The sequence below is a fragment of the Mesoplodon bidens genome (assembly GCF_964165515.1).
Source record: "Mesoplodon bidens genome assembly, chromosome: 8".
Taxonomy (NCBI): Eukaryota; Metazoa; Chordata; class Mammalia; order Artiodactyla; family Ziphiidae; genus Mesoplodon; species Mesoplodon bidens.
This window is the reverse complement of record NC_138165.1, coordinates 61929122-61942548: the sequence shown is the minus strand read 5'-3', so window position 1 is coordinate 61942548 and position 13427 is coordinate 61929122.

Sequence of the window (13427 nt, the reverse complement as noted above, 5' to 3'; positions counted from 1 at the left end):
ACTTTCCCCAGAAAGCAGAGCCTGAGACCAGGGTTTACGTGCAGGAAACTTATATGGGGAAATGATCCTAGGGAACAGGAATGGGGGCCTGGGAAGAGTGAGACAGTGAAGGAAGGAAAGCCAGTCCTTCGGTTATTGAGCTTGCCCCAGCTGTGGGCAACTGGGGCTAGATCCCCCTGGGAAACTGTTGGTTTCAGTGGCTACAGTAACAGAACACCACAAACTGGTTGGCTTAAAACAACGGAAATGTATTCTTTCACAGTTGTATGGGGTAAAAATCTGAAATCAAGGTGTCAGCAGGACCATTCCCACTGAAGTTTCTAGAGAAGAATCTTTCTTTGCCTGTCCCAGCCTCTGGGGGTTGTTGGCATTTTTTGGCGGTGGCTGTGCCTCCCTTTGCTGTGTCTTCACATCACCCTCTCCCCTGTGTCTGTCTTTTCTTCTGTCTGTCTCAAATTTTCCTCTGCCTTGCTCTTAAAAAGACACTTGTCATTGGAATTAGAGCCCACTTAGATAAACCAGGATATTCTTCTCATCTTAAAATCCATAATTTAATCACATCTGCAATGACCCGTTTTCCAAACAAAATAACATTCATAGAGTCTAGAGATTTGACATGGATCTCTGGACAGGTCATTATTCAGCCAGGCACAGACATCTGAGGAGTTCCATAGAATGCACCTCAGAATTGCCCACCTCAGGGAAGGAAGAGGAGAAGATTAATCCACCACCTCCAAGCCCCATTGGTCAAGGGTTGCCACCTAGGTGTTAACCACTTGGAACTTCCAGGTTGTGTAGGCATGTGTGAAGGTCAGGTGGATCCAGCAGGCATCCCACACAGTGGCCCCAGAAATCCCAAGTGGAGGAAGCAGAGGTGAAGGGAGGTGTTGTCAAATTACACCTGCTGAAGCTGGTAGCTCCAGCAAAGTTTGGCGTGAAAGGTGGACCAGCACACAGGCAACAAAAGAAGGAAATAAGCAAATGGGACAACATCAAAAGTAAAAACTTTTGTGCATCAAAAAGGTAAACTATGGGGGCTTCCCTGGTGGCGCAGTGGTTGGGAGTCTGCCTGCCGATGCAGGGGATGTGGGTTTGTGCCCCAGTCCGGGGGGATCCCACATGCCGCGGAGCGGCTGGGCCCATGAGCCATGGCCGCTGGGCCTGCGCATCCGGAGCCTGTGCTCCGCAGCGGGAGAGGCCGCAGCAGTGGGAGGCCAGCATACCGCAAAAAAAAAAAAAAAGGTAAACTATAGAGTGAAAATGCAGCCCACAAAATGGAAGAAAACATTTACAAATCATATATCTGATAAGGAGTTAATATCCAGAATATATAAAGAACTCCTAAAACTCAACAACAAAAAAGAAACAAACAACCAGATGAAAAAAATGGGCAAATGGCTTGAATAGACATTTCCCCAAAGAAGATACACAAATGGCCAATAAGCGCATGAAAATGTACTCAACATCACTAATTATTAGGGAAACACAAGTCAAGATCGCAATGAGATAACACCTCCCACCGATTAGGATGGTTACTATAAAAAACAAAACCAAAAAAATAAATAAGTGTTGGCAACGATGTGGAGAAATTGGAACTCTTGTGCACTGTAGGTGGAAACATAAAACAATTCAGTCACTATGGAAAACAGTGTGGCAGTTTCTCAAAAAATTAAAAATAGAATTACTGTATGATCTAGCAATACTACATCTGGTTATATACCCAAGAGAACTGAAAGCTGGGTCTCAAAGAGATGTTTGTATACCCATGTTCAGAACAGCATTATTCTCTACAGCCAAAAGATAGAAGTAGCCCATGTGACAATTAACAGACAAATGGATAAACAAAATGTGCTCTATACAGATAACAGAATATTATTTGGCCTGAAAAAGGAAAGAAATTCTGACATATGCTACAACATGGATGAACCTTGAGGACATTATGCTAAGTGAAATAAGCCAATCACAAAAGAACAAATACTGTATGGTTCCACTTGTATATGGTACCTAGAGTAGTCAAATTCATAGGCAGAAAGTAGAAGAATGGTTACGAGGGCTGGGGAGGAGGAACAGGGAGTTATTGTTTAATGGATCTGGAGTTTCAGTTGGAGAGATGTGAGCTTTCTGGAGATGGATCGTGGTGTTGGTTGCACAACACAGTGAATATACATGGTGCCACTGAACTGTACACTTGAAACTATACACTGAACTATACACTTGGTTAAGATGGTAAATTGTATGTTGTGTGTATTTTGCAACAATTAAAAAAAATTTTAATACATTTTTTTAAAGGTGGACTGAAAAGGTATGAGTTGGGGCACAAGAGGTGTCTAATACCTTTATAACAACCTAGGTTATGTCCTGTTTCTTAATATTAATAAAATCTTATAAACAACCATATTAAATAACTCCTTTACATATGCACATACACTAAAACATAGAGTTACAGCGTACCTTATTGTACAAATAATGTACAATACACTGTACGTTATTTCTACAGGTTCCATTGTTATACAGGTTTTCATTGTTGTACAAAAACGTTTCTACCTCTTTTATTTGTAACTCAAATCCTTCCAAGTCATCTGAAATAGTTCTAGTTCATTCTTTCTAATGTCTGCCTGTAATTTCACAGTATGGGTGTATCACGATTTATTCAGGCAATTTCTTTTCTTGATAAGAAATCAGTTTATTTCCCATTCTTCGGTACTAAAACACATCTGCAATGCACATTCTTCTGCCTATTTCTGATGGCCTATTATTGAGCTCTGTGAACAGAGGTGTTCAAAGCTGAAAGTCATAAGGACTTTGTGAGACTGGATATAAGCATTGATGCTTCAGGGCCTCCATGATAAGATGTAGGGGCTCATCCTGCAGCCTCATTCATCATCTGAAGACACAGGTGGTTAAGAGTTCAAGGACTGGCTTGTCAAGCAGAGCGCATTCTTGCACACATTTACCAGCAGCAGAAGGAGGACATGAGCACAAGGGAGGCACCTCTGGAGACTCCCCCAAGTAACTGTGGGAGACTCAGCCCAAGCTTTGAGTTTCCACAATCCACCCACGATTATTTGTACCATCAGGTTGTTTACAGCTTGGGGACCTCTGGGTTGAACAAAGAAAAACTCCCATATTCTTTTTCAAGGTAAAGTTGATGGACATCTTTGCTCTGAGAAATTCCAGAGATGATGGACTCTTGAAATGATCATGGGGTGCTGCTCTTTGCAGAGCAAACTGGAGAATTGCATAAGCAGCTTTATTTCTCCTCAACAGTAAAAGTAAAGTAAATCTGGCAGATGACACTGGGCTATAAATGGCAAGTGTCAAAATGATAAAAGATTCCGTAAAGCATGTGGTATGCATAAGAGAGAGAGAGAAGAATTCAGAGTCTTTATTCATTTTCCTTCCCTCTCACTGAACCTTAATTCTCCACTTTATTATCATCCATTTAATACTAAATTCTCCATGCGGGACTTCCAGTGGAAGAACTATGTTCGGATGACCCTGCCCAGGGACCTACCTCACCCAAGCACATCAATCTCCTGGATTTATTCTTAAGCTCACAATATATTTAAGTAGCCAGTAGAACAATGGCTAAGTGTTCACTCTGGGGACACAGTCTACATTATTGCTAAGTCATTTACATAAGAATTTCCATGGATCTGTATGCTGTTTCCACCTGGTTCTACTCTTCTTATGCATTCAGACATAATTACAACATTTTAGATATCTTTAAAACTCAGAGGGTGGAGAAAACGACAAGACAGAGCAAGAGAAAGAAAAATAATTGATTTCTGAAATGGCCCCGGATTTCCTGCCCCACCCTCTGCTATCTTTGCTGCCTCCACCTTTTGACCTGAAACTCGCATTGGATCCCAGGGCTCTGTGATATTTACGGGATAAAGTCCCGTCTCCCCTGCCAGGTTTTCAAGCCCAGCCTCATCCTCATTCTCCACTTTGATTTCCTGCTATCCCCACCCCCAAGTACAAAGTCACTGTAGCCACTCCCCAAGTCTCCTCCTGTTAGTTCCCACTGTAAGCATTTCCTGTGTCTGAGTTTCATACTTGCTATTCCCCCCTCTGATGTTGTCTGCTCTCTGCCAATCAAGGCTCCCCTTCCTGCCGAATCCAGCTCAAGTCCCACCTCCTCTAAGAATGTTTCCAAGAATGTAAGCTCCCCATCAGGAGGCATGTTTTCATCTCTTTTGTTCACTGATGTATTCCCACAGAGCCTGACATGTAGTTGCTGCTAAATAAATATTTGCTAAATGGATGAAAAGCTAAGTTTACTCCTGACCAGTCCATCTTACCACCGGCCAACTATGAGGACATTTGTCTCTCTTAACGACCCATGCTTAGATCCTTTGTCATACTTGGCCTCACCTGAGCAGGCAATGGCTGCACGTTTTATCATTTCGTCTTCCTTCTATTTGGAATGATCCCAAAGGGTAAGCATCTCTTCCAACTCACCTTGCCTGTCATTTACTCTCCCATCACTCAGTCCTGCTGTTGGCTGCATACTCTTCAATTCTGTGGCTTCCACAGTGTAATAAATATATGTGTTAATTTTCATCCTCTGCCACCTCCGGGGACAGATTAGTTAGTTCGAAATCTCTAATCAGGCATCCACACACCATGAGCCTTCAACTAACTACCGTTATAGCCAATCAACACTGGAGGGTTTCCTGAGAGCTTAAATGACACTAGAGAGTATTTTCATCACTGAAATGCAGAGCGTTCAGGGCATGGGGACTGCCTACAGGTGTGGTCAGACACCTCTGTCATTGCTCAAACAGCACTGGCATCTCTCTTGGAAAAGTGCATCCACTTCCTAACTCGATTCCCTGACCCCCACTCTCCTGTGTAGTTTTCTAGGAGACTAGCCAACTCCAATCCAGTCTTTTTTAAATTTTATTGAGGTATGGTTGATTTACAGTGTTGTGTTTAATTTCTGCTGTACAGCAAAGTGATTCGGTTATACATGTATATATTCTTTTTCATTATGGTTTATCACAGGATATTGAATACTGTGCTATACAGTAGGACCTTGTTGTTTATCCATCCTATTATAATAGTTTGCATCTGCTAATCCCATACTCCCAATCCTTCCCTCCCCCACCCCTCCTCCCCCTTGGCAGTCACAAGTCTGTTCTCTATGCCTGAGTCTGTTTCTGTTTCATAGATGTGTTCATTTGTGTCGTATTTTAGATTCCACATATAAGTGAAATCATATGGTATTTGTCTTTCTCTATCTGACTTACTTTTCACTTAGTATAATAATCTCTAGGTCTATCCATGTTGCTGCAAATGGCATTATTTCATTCTGTTTTATGGCTTAGTAATATTCCATTGCGTATATGTACCACATCTTCTTTATCCATTCATCTGTCAATGGACATTTAGGTTGTTTCCATGTCTTGACTATTGTGAACAGTGCTGCTATGAACACGAGGGTGCAGGTATATTTTCGAATTACAGTTTTGTCTGAATATATGCCTAGGAGTGGGATTGCTGTATCATATGGTAGTTCTATTTTTAATTTTTTTAGGAACCTCCATACTGTTTTCCATAGTGGCTGCACCGATTTACATTCCAGTCTTAACCATGGAAAGTGACATTTCCGAAACATGAAGCTAACTGTTGTTCACTGTCTCTCTTGAAGCTCTTCTGTGGCGTCTGTGTCATGCACAGCAGCTGAATAGTTTCCAGGCCACTGAGGACCCCTCCCTGCATACCTCTCTAGCCTTACGTTCCAACACCCACTCCCCACTTGACCTCCCCCCAACACACACACACATGTTTTGTTCTGCCGTTAGGCAGCTCACACTGTCGGGTGAACCAAGTATGGGGACTGAAACAAATGCAGTTTCCCACTTTATCTGCATTTGCTGAATGAGAAATGGTGAGTTTATCTATAAGCCTCTGTGAGGCACCTCATCTATAAAGCAGAAAGAATTCTCTCACCGCTAATTCTTCACTGCAGAGATTTCAATGAATCCATTGAGGATTCTATAATTCTCATTTCTTAAAGGTTGAGAAATAAGGTGACAAACAAAAAAAGAACTGTCAAGCAGAGAGAAAAGGCTAAGGACTAACGCTATGCGTCTTTGCTTTGATGTGAATTCCTTTTTTAATTTTTATACAATTTTCAAAGGTTACTTTCCATTTACATTTATTACAAAATATTGGCCATATTCCCATGTTGTACAATACATCTTTGAGCCTATTTTATACCCAGTAGTTTGTACCTCCCACTCCCCCACTCTTATATTGCCCCTCCTTCCCCTCTCCCCACTGGTAACCACTAGTTCATCCTCTATATCTGTGTCTGCTTCTTTTTTGTTATATTCACTAGTTTGTTGTATTTTTAAGCTTCCACTTGTAAGTGATATCATACAATATTTGATACTTTCTCTGTCTGACTTATTTCACTTAGAATAAGTGAGCCCTCCGAGTCCATTCATGTTGCTGCAATGTGAATTCTTTTTGATCTTGGGGTGCAGAATAATGTACGGTTCGGGAGATGAACTCTGAAGCTATATTGTTTGAGGTCAAATCCCGGCTTCATCGCACACTTCCTGTGAGACCTCGGGAAAGTTATTCAATCTCTTGTTGACTCAATTTCTGAATCTGTCAAATGACAGCAAGAACAGCATCTATTTCTCTGGATTTTTGAGAAAATTAAATAAATACCTGCAAAGTACTTAACAATGCCCAGCACACAGTGAGGACTCAACAAAGTCTTTTTTATTGTAGTCGCCTAATATATATAATCCAAAGATCACTACATTGTTACCTTAACAGTTATTATCAATATCATGGGCAGAGGGTGATGGAGGGTGATTGAAAGAGCACTGTCTTTGAGACAAGTTTCTAGGCTCAGCTCTGCCGTTTACTAACCGTGTGACATTTTGCTAAGCCTCTTCCTAACTCTGGTACTTGATTTTCTCAATAAGAGTGTTGAGGGCCTCCCTGGTGGCGCAGTGGTTGAGAGTCCGCCTGCCGATGCAGGGGATACGGGTTCGTGCCCCGGTCTGGGAGGATCCCATATGCCGCGGAGCGGCTGGGCCCGTGAGCCATGGCCGCTGGGCCTGCGCGTCCGGAGCCTGTGCTCCGCAACGGGAGAGGCCACAACAGTGAGAGGCCCGCATACCGCAAAAAGAAAAAAAAAAGAGTGTTGAATGAAACAATGCTCTTCAGATTTTAGCAGCGGAACCCTCTTTCTCATGATACCCTTTTTTGCAACTGCCAATATAGAAGACAGATAAAAATGATGCTTCCTCCTCTGGGCTATCCCTGCCCAAACCCTCTGAGATACATTTGGGCTACCCTAGGGTTCCTAGGTGAGAACACTAGATTCTATGACTGTTATGGGTCTTTGACTTGTCAGTGACTTTCCCTTTCAAAAGCACATTCAGAAATTCTGGCCTTATAGGAAATACTCAATAAGGATTGACTGTTATTGTTGTAGTTGTTGATGATGAGGAGGATGGAAGCATAGCCATGCTTGACACCCTGACTGGCCATTTCATTCATGCATACAGTAACAAATATTTTTTGGAGAACCTACTATGTGCTTAGGTGCTGGACTAGTGCCAGTCATTTGAAGCATGTCATCATTCTAATACAAGGACAATAAATTCTCTCCTTGGCCCAGTTGCCGTCATATGTTGGTAATGAACCTAACACAGTGACAGGCATCTTTGGGGACCCAGGCTCATTCCACAGCCACTTCACTAACTGTTCTAAAGCAAAACCAGTCTCTGCCAACTAGTCATTTCCTTTTCCAAGATTAACATTGTAGACCGTAACACTGAGTAAATACCCTGTGTTGTCAACCAAGAAATGTCCTAGATGACTCAGTCTGAGATGAATAAGTCAACTCTGGGTGCCCAAGAGAGCATAAAAAAATACCTTCCTCCTGGGGAGATGACCCCCTCTGGTTCCTCATATACATCTGGGAACTGAAAAGAGAAAATCAATGACACCCTTAGAAGGGGGTTTCATGAAAGGGAACAGAAATCCCTTTGGCCATCATGGTGGTTGTCATGAGTAGCGAGAGATTTCTGGAGAGAAGGTTAAATCTTTGGGTCCTAATTTCCAGCCATGCCCACACACTTGAAGTTTCTCCCTTCATTTCCAACCTTGTAGGATTGGATGGTGGTTTGTTAAGAAAGCCAGTGGGGTTTCCTTACAGGTGTTCCCCTCGCCAGATGTCACCCTGTACTCCTCTACAACTGCTGTCTTCTCTCCATCTGCTTCTACATCGGTCTGTGCCCTTTCCTTTGTGTTCTTCAAAGAATTGGTCCTTGCAGAGGCAGGTGGGGCAAGGGCATTGGCTGGTTGACCCCACAGAGAAAAAGCAGATTGGGTTTTCTCCAAAGTTCACTTTTAGGAGATTGCTAGGTAGTGAATGGTACCCACCGTCCTCACCCGCCCCCCACTCAAATTCACTTGTTGAAGCCCTAACCCCCAATATGACTGTATTTGGAGATGGAGCCTTTAGGAGGTAACTAAGGTTAAATGAGGTCAGAAGGGTGGGACTGTAACCTGATAGGATTAGTGCCCTTAGAAAAAGAGACACAGAGAGCAGCTTGCTCTCTCCACGCGTGAGCTCAGAGGAAAGGCCATATGAGGACACAGCAAGAAAGCTGTCGTCCACCAAGCCAGGAAGAGAAGTCTCACCAGAGCTCAAACCCTGCCAGCACCTTGATCTTGGACTTTCCAGCCTCCAGAACTGTGAGAAGATAAAGTTTAAGCCACACAGTTTGTGGTGTATTGTATGGCCCAAGCTGACTAAGAGACGTTGGTGTGGTTTAAGGGGATGTCTTGCTAAGACTTTGGGCTGCTGAGCTGGCTGAGGAAATGTATCGGGGCATTTTATTAATCCCTAGACACAGACTTTATGCTGGCAATCAGAACCGACTCCATTCCACTCTTTATAAGTCTCTGGAAGCAGTGGAATCCTCTCTGGCAATGTGTTTGGTCTTTTGCAATGTGTCAAACGGAGCTTCGAAAGCCTCTGGGAAACTAGGCTTTTGAACACCTGGCTTAGTATATGAATGACTCCCAGGAAGGGTTTGTGCTGTATCCCTACTGACTAACTCAGAGCCTGCCCCAGGCTCCTTCACACTGCAGGGGTTGGGGACTGGCAGGTAGTGCTGGAAATACAGCTTCCAGTCCAAAAGTAACCACATTTAAAAATATATAGTAATGCATGCATATAGATAATCTGTTACAACAGTCATACATGCTTATTGTAGAAGAATTGAAAAATTCATTAAAATATGAAGAAAAAATATTAAATCACTCATAATTCCACTTCCTAGATGCATTTCCTTCTGGTCACTTATTTGTGTGTGTGACTTTTTAGCAGAAGTGGGATCATACCATATATAGTCATATATCCTCCATTATAGTACTTTATATCATGGGCATTTTGTCAAATCATTAAGTTTTCTCTTTAAAAAAGATTATTTTAGAGGCATTTTTAATGCATGATTTTTACCTAGGCCTATAATTTTATTAATATAAAAATGCTAAGGGGAAAAGGGGGGAAAGGATGATTATAGCAATTTTTCCTCATGCACTACACTCCTTAGCAGTGATTGCCAGATACTAGCATGGACTACCAAGAGAAACTGTAGAATCTTTTTTCTCTAGAAGAATTCAAGGATAGAAGAGTCCCATCCAGCCGGGGTGGCTTCAACAGGTGCTGAAGCAGATGGTCAGTGCAATTTTTTTAAAGCATCAGGTATGTCAGTCATTTGGGGTCATACTTAGTCACTTCAGTTTTTCACTCTTATCCTCACCCTGTTGTCCAGACTCAGCTTAGAAGGATGCTGACAAGCAGACAAATGCAATGGTCTCTTTCCTGCAGGTGGGTGCCTAACATCCTAGATTGTGGAATCCAACTCTTTCCAGCTCCTGGGTTAGGAAACTGAGGTCTAGAGGGCTGAGGTTGAGCAAGCGAGTGATGGGTAGCAGTGAGATGAGAACTCAGGCCCTGCCTGGATGCTCGCTCGCTGTCTCAGTCTATTCGGTGCTGTAATAAAATACCACGGACTGGGTGGCTTATAAACAACAGATATTTCTTTCTCACAATTCTGGAGACTCGGAAGTTCAAGAGAAAGGCGCCAGCAGATTTGGTGTCTGGTGAGGACCCTCTTCCTTGTTCCCAGATGGCTGTCTTCTCATTGTGTCCTCACTTGTCAGAAGGACTGAGGGAGTCTCCCCGCCGCCCTTTTTTTACAAGGACACTAATCCCATTTATCAGGGCTCCACCCTCATTACCTAATCACCTCCCAAAGGCCCCACTTCCTAACACCATCACACTGGGGGTTAGGTTTTAACATATATAACATAGATTTGGGAGGGACACAAACATTCAGTCTATAGCACTCTCTTTCTCATATTTTTATTATAATGAAGTTTTCTTGGCATATAAAAAAATATGGGAAAATAATACAAATATCTTGCAGCCACTACCTAACTTCAGAAAAGAAAAAAAATAGAAATGAAGCCTCCTACCCTTCTTCCCACCTCACCCCCAAGTGGTGACCACTGTTCTGAATGTGTTGTTCTTTGTCCCCATGAGGATCTTCATGCCTTTACTACTATACTCTATTATGGTATATTTTCTCCATATTTTAAACTTTATATTCTTGCTGTCGTACTTTGGGACCCTTCTGCAACTTTGTTTCATCCAGCATTTTTTTAATGTACCCATGGCTTCGCCTCTGTAGTATTCTATATTATGAATATTCCATAATATTTTTACCTATCTTCAGGCTTGTGAACATTTAGGACACTTCCACCATCACAGCGGTACAGTCATGAACATTCATGCACAGGTCTCCTGATACTTCCAGTGCTTTCCCCACCAAGCTAACTAACCTGTGATAGTAGCTGCTCCCCAAATACGTGTAGATTCTAGTTACATGCCACTGTGCACTGTAACTAAATGCCTATTGTGTCATCCTCGGGAGGGTGGAAAGGAAAGAGAGCAATAATGCAATGGATGAGTTGGACAGAGGACAACTTGGCAGGTGGAGATACATGTAAGGAATACCCTGCTAAAGAGTAGAATAGGGAAAAGAAGCCTCGGGGAAAACTGGCCCTGACCCCACCCCATGATCAATTCTCAAATTCCTGCCCTGGTGGAGCTCTAAGGCCTCTAATGAGATGTGGAGGTCATATATTCAGGTATTTATTGATTGGGAAGCAGTTGACTCTGACTTTGTCTTTTTTTTTTAAATAAATTTATTTATCTATTTTTGGCTGTGTTGGGTCTTCGTTGCTGCGCACGGGCTTTCTCAAGTTGCAGCGAGCGGGGGCTACTCTTCGTTGCAGTGCACGGGCTTCTCATTGCGGTGGCTCCTCTTGTTGCGGAGTACGGGCTCTAGGCGCAAGGGCTTCAGTAGTTGTGGCGCACGGGCTCTAGAGCGCAGGCTCAGTAGTTGTGGCACATGGGCTTAGTTGCTCTTCGGCATGTGGGATCTTCCCGGACCAGGGCTCGAACCCGTGTCCCCTGCATTGGCAGGTGGATTCTTAACCACTGCACCACCAGGGAAGTCCCTGACTCTGTCTTTTATTTTTATTTTTTTCTTGCGGTACGCGGGCCTCTCACTGTTATGTCCTCTCCTGCTGCGGAGCACAGGCTCCGGACGCACAGGCTCAGCGGCCGTGGCTCACGGGCCCAGCTGCTCCGCGGCATGTGGGATCCTCCCGGATCGGGGCACGAACCTGCGTCCCCTGCATTGGCAGGCGGACTCTCAACCACCTCGCCACCAGGGAAGCCCCTGACTCTCTCTTTTTGATCATTAAGTTTAAAATGTCATGGATATGAAAGTTCTTCAAACACATTTGACTAATTCTCTGGACCCAGAATAGTTGTTGTTGTTGTTTTTCCCATCATTGTCTCTGAGTTTTTTTTAATAGCTCTTTTTAAGAGACTGCTCTAGAAGACTACAAGCAACTCTGTCAAGTAACATTTATTCATTTGAATGATGATTCTACCCTCCCTTTCTGTTTTTAAGATGCTCAGAAAAAGTTACACATTTATCCTTCCAATTTGGTCAGCTTTAGCAAGTGCTAAGATTTTTGCCCTGAGTTTTGAGTTTTTAATAAAGCTGAAATGAAAACTACTCCCTTGACCCAGCTACAAAGGCTATTCCTTTACATGATGGCCTTCTCCCACATCAGAATCAAGCTTATTAGTCAATGATCTGCCACAGAGAATGAAATTCTCTAAATCTCAGTGAAGCCATGTTTATCTTTGGACCTTCTTTACTGAAAGAGAGAAGGATTTAGACACAAAGAGTACAGATAGTTGAAATCTAGGCTCTTTTGCTTCCCAGAATGTGCTTGTTCCAAAGTAGGTCAGACTGTGTTGCTATAAATCTTAACAATTCTCTTTAATTCTTTCACTGGGTACACTTGGGGGCTTAGAGGGAGGGGAACGCATCCAATTTATTAAAGAAAAATCGCCCTAGAAAAAGAAAAGCTCCTAAAGGGCTGATGATCTCCATTTCTACCCCCAATGAGTTCATCATCATGAAACTTGTTATCAAAAGAAGGACGGGAGGTGAGGTAATTATTACACAACGGACACTTCAGTAGCCTGCCATGGTTGACCACAAACATTCAGTCTCCCTCCTGGTTGTCTGAGAAGTAGGCTGACACAGCTCCAGAGAAAGGCCAAGTTCCAGGAAGAGGAACCCGGAATGAACCTCACCTCTCAGCTTTACATTCCTCCCCAGAAAGCCCAGAGAAGGGCTTTTCACACTGAGGAATCAGCAGAAACTTGCTAGAAGGCAGAGAATTCTATGGAAGTTTGTGTGTGATGGGACCATACTGAAAGCTTTCATAATCTATGTGTGCATAGTTTTCCTGAATCCAAATCCTTTCTTTTCCTTGGCCTCTAACTTATATTCCTACCTTAAGCACAGAGTGGTACCCTTGTTCCCAAGAGCAACCTTGCCAGAAAGTAAATAGTACAATTTTGCTACTTAATCAAAAGGTTGCCAGTTTAATTTTTTTTCAATTATATGTTTGTGACTTCAAAAACTTTTAAACTCCATTTTGAAACCATTACAGGCCAGCAAAATCTGCAGGGTTTTTAGGGACTTTTAAAGGACCTCTAGCTTATTCTCTTACCACATCTGAGTCTCTGAAAGAAATTCTGGAAAAATGACTCTTCATTAAGCTCTCCTGGAAAAAATTTTCCAGTGTTCCCCAATTAACCAATCTAGGACAACACAGTTACCACCAACAAATTATTTTTCCTATGATTCTAAAAGCTAGAGGTCCCTTTTAATCTTCACTGGGAAAGGATATTATTCGTGTATTATTATATCTGATGTCTCTAAAGTTACTTTCTTAATTGTCTTCATCGCTGTTGCCTAAGAAACAATGTCAAAACTCAGTGGCAT